The following is a 4486-nucleotide window of genomic DNA, read 5'->3' on the forward strand; positions in this document are numbered from 1 at the left end:
TCACATCTTTTGCTTTTCTTTCTTTCTGCTTCTTTTATTTCGTCTACCTCGCACGCTTTCTCAGCGAGATTACAACAAGCACGTCGCAGTCACTCGGTAAGTTCCGCCTGCGAGTCCCTACGCTCCTGCATTGGTAATGCCAAACCTACCGTCTGGGCCTTTTCACGGTGGAGTGTCGCCACTGTCATCAGCAATGACCTTTCCACGGACGCCCACTAGCGTCAACCGGCTGAAACGAGCCAAAAGACGGCAATGTGGCCTCGAGCAGCGTGTAATAAATACGTCGTCCCGATGAGACGATGAATAGCGTCGATGAGTTTATGCGGCTTGGCAAAGGCAATGAGCGGAGTCGTATCCGTGAGAGCGCTTGGAAGGATGGCGAGTGCGTATGAAGCGTGCGTTTGGGGCGTGGCTGCAGTGGTTGCAGTGGTTGTGCGTGTGTGTATTTGCGTTGGGTTTGTTATTTTGAGTACGGTTTCATTGTGCAGCCTTCCCATATAGTCTAGGCGGTTAGGATAGCTGGCTCTCACCCAGCAGATCCGGGTTCGAGTCCCGGTGTGGGAACATCTTTTGCTTTTCTTTCTTTCTGCTTCTTCTATTTCGTCTACCTCGCACGCTTTCTCAGCGAGATTACAACAAGCACGTCGCAGTCACTCGGTAAGTTCCGCCTGCGAGTCCCTACGCTCCTGCATGTGGTATTGCCAAACCAACCGTCTGGGCCTTTTCACGGTGGAGTGTCGCCACTGTCATCAGCAATGACCTTTCCTCGGACGCCCACTAGCGTCAACCGGCTGAACCGAACCAAAGGACGGCAATGTGGCCTTGAGCAGCGTGTAATAAATACGTCGTCCCGATGAGACGATATATAGCATCGATGAGTTTTTGCGGCTCAACAAAGGCAATGAGCGGAGTCGTATCCGTGAGAGCGCTTGGAAGGATGGCGAGTGCGTTTGAAGCGTGCGTTTGGGGCGTGGCTGCAGTGGTTGCAGTGGTTGTGCGTGTGTGTATTTGCGTTGGGTTTGTTATTTTGAGTGCGGTTTCATTGTTCAGCCTTCCCATATAGTCTAGGCGGTTAGGATAGCTGGCTCTCACCCAGCAGATCCGGGTTCGAGTCCCGGTGTGGGAACATCTTTTGCTTTTCTTTCGTTCTGCTTCTTCTATTTCGTCTACCTCGCACGCTTTCTCAGCGAGATTACAACAAGCGCGTCGTAGTCACTCGGTAAGTTTAGTGTCAAACCTACCGTCTGGGCCTTTTCACGGTGGAGTGTCGCCACTGTCATCAGCAATGACCTTTCCACGGACGCCCACTAGCGTCAACCGGCTGAAACGAGCCAAAGGACGGCAATGTGGCCTTGAGCAGCGTGTAATAAATACGTCGTCCCGATGAGACGATGAATAGCGTCGAATGAGTTTTTGCGGCTCAGCAAAGGCAATGAGCGGAGTCGTATCCGTGAGAGCGCTCGGAAGGATGGCGAGTGCGTAGGAAGCGTGCGTTTGGGGCGTGGCTGCAGTGGTTGCAGTGGTTGCGCGTGTGTGTATTTGCGTTGGGTTTGTTATTTTGAGTGCGGTTTCATTGTTCAGCCTTCCCATATAGTCTAGGCGGTTAGGATAGCTGGCTCTCACCCAGCAGATCCGGGTTCGAGTCCCGGTGTGGGAACATCTTTTGCTTTTCTTTCTTTCTGCTTCTTCTATTTCGTCTACCTCGCACGCTTTCTCAGCGAGATTACAACAAGCGCGTCGTAGTCACTCGGTAAGTTCCGCCTGCGAGTCCCTACGCTCCTGCATGTGGTAATGCCAAACCAACCGGCTGGGCCTTTTCACGGTGGAGTGTCGCCACTGTCATCAGCAATGACCTTTCCACGGACGCCCACTAGCGTCAACCGGCTTAACCGAACCAAAGGACGGCAAGGTGGCCTCGAGCAGCGTGTAATAAATACGTCGTCCCGATGAGACGATGAATAGCGTCGATGAGTTTATGCGGCTCGGCAAAGGCAATGAGCGGAGTCGTATCCGTGAGAGCGCTTGGAAGGATGGCGAGTGCGTATGAAGCGTGCGTTTGGGGCGTGGCTGCAGTGGTTGTGCGTGTGTGTATTTGCGTTGGGTTTGTTATTTTGAGTACGGTTTCATTGTGCAGCCTTCCCATATAGTCTAGGCGGTTAGGATAGCTGGCTCTCACCCAGCAGATCCGGGTTCGAGTCCCGGTGTGGGAACATCTTTTGCTTTTCTTTCTTTCTGCTTCTTCTATTTCGTCTACCTCGCACGCTTTCTCAGCGAGATTACAACAAGCACGTCGCAGTCACTCGGTAAGTTCCGCCTGCGAGTCCCTACGCTCCTGCATGTGGTAATGCCAAACCTACCGTCTGGGCCTTTTCACGGTGGAGTGTCGCCACTGTCATCAGCAATGACCTTTCCTCGGACGCCCACTAGCGTCAACCGGCTGAAACGAGCCAAAAGACGGCAATGTGGCCTCGAGCAGCGTGTAATAAATACGTCGTCCCGATGAGACGATGAATAGCGTCGATGAGTTTTTGCGGCTCAACAAAGGCAATGAGCGGAGTCGTGTCCGTGAGAGAGCTTGGAACGATGGCGAGTGCGTATGAAGCGTGCGTTTGGGGCGTGGTTGCAGTGGTTGCAGTGGTTGTGCGTGTGTGTATTTGCGTTGGGTTTGTTATTTTGAGTGCGGGTTCATTGTTCAGCCTTCCCATATAGTCTAGGCGGTTAGGATAGCTGGCTCTCACCCAGCAGATCCGGGTTCGAGTCCCGGTGTGGGAACATCTTTTGCTTTTCTTTCTTTCTGCTTCTTCTATTTCGTCTACCTCGCACGCTTTCTCAGCGAGATTACAACAAGCGCGTCGTAGTCACTCGGTAAGTTTCCGCCTGCGAGTCGCTACGCTCCTGCATGTGGTAATGCCAAACCTACCGTCTGGGCCTTTTCACGGTGGAGTGTCGCCACTGTCATCAGCAATGACCTTTCCTCGGACGCCCACTAGCGTCAACCGGCTGAACCGAACCAAAGGACGGCAAGGTGGCCTCGAGCAGCGTGTAATAAATACGTCGTCCCGATGAGACGATGAATAGCGTCGATGAGTTTATGCGGCTCGGCAAAGGCAATGAGCGGAGTCGTATCCGTGAGAGCGCTTGGAAGGATGGCGAGTGCGTATGAAGCGTGCGTTTGGGGCGTGGCTGCAGTGGTTGTGCGTGTGTGTATTTGCGTTGGGTTTGTTATTTTGAGTACGGTTTCATTGTGCAGCCTTCCGATATAGTCTAGGCGGTTAGGATAGCTGGCTCTCACCCAGCAGATCCGGGTTCGAGTCCCGGTGTGGGAACATCTTTTGCTTTTCTTTCTTTCTGCTTCTTCTATTTCGTCTACCTCGCACGCTTTCTCAGCGAGATTACAACAAGCACGTCGCAGTCACTCGGTAAGTTCCGCCTGCGAGTCCCTACGCTCCTGCATGTGGTATTGCCAAACCAACCGTCTGGGCCTTTTCACGGTGGAGTGTCGCCACTGTCATCAGCAATGACCTTTCCTCGGACGCCCACTAGCGTCAACCGGCTGAACCGAACCAAAGGACGGCAAGGTGGCCTCAATAATATAATAAATATGTCGTCCCGATGAGACGATGAATAGCGTCGATGAGTTTATGCGGCTCGGCAAAGGCAATGAGCGGAGTCGTATCCGTGAGAGCGCTTGGAAGGATGGCGAGTGCGTCTGAAGCGTGCGTTTGGGGCGTGGCTGCAGTGGTTGTGCGTGTGTGTATTTGCGTTGGGTTTGTTATTTTGAGTACGGTTTCATTGTGCAGCCTTCCCATATAGTCTCGGCGGCTAGGATAGCTGGCTCTCACCCAGCAGACCCGGGTTCGAGTCCCGGTGTGGGAACATCTTTTCCTTTTCTTTCTTTCTGCTTCTTCTGTTTCGTCTACCTTGCACGCTTTCTCAGCGAGATTACAACAAGCGCGTCGTAGTCACTCGGTTAGGTTAACGTCAAACCTACCGTCTGGGTCTTTTCACGGTGGAGTGTCGCCACTGTCATCAGCGATGACCTTTCCTCGGACGCCCACTAGCGTCAACCGGCTGAACCGATCCAAAGGACGGCAAGGTGGCCTCGAGCACCGTGTAATAAATATGTCGTCCCGACGAGACGATGAATAGCGTCGATGAGTTTTTGCGGCTCAACAAAGGCAATGAGCGGAGTCGTGTCCGTGAGAGCGCTTGGAAGGATGGCGAGTGCGTCTGAAGCGTGCGTTTAGGGCGTGGTTGCAGTGTTTGCAGTGGTTGCGCGTGTGTGTATTTGCGTTGGGTTTGTTATTTTGAGTGCGGTTTCATTGCTCAGCCTTCCCATATAGTCTAGGCGGTTAGGATAGCTGGCTCTCACCCAGCAGATCCGGGTTCGAGTCCCGGTGTGGGAACATCTTTTGCTTTTCTTTCTTTCTGCTTCTTCTATTTCGTCTACCTCGCACGCTTTCTCAGCGAGATTACAACAAGCACG

This window comes from Phytophthora infestans, genomic scaffold (genome assembly GCF_000142945.1).
Source record: "Phytophthora infestans T30-4 supercont1.68 genomic scaffold, whole genome shotgun sequence".
NCBI classification, from domain to species: Eukaryota; Oomycota; class Peronosporomycetes; order Peronosporales; family Peronosporaceae; genus Phytophthora; species Phytophthora infestans.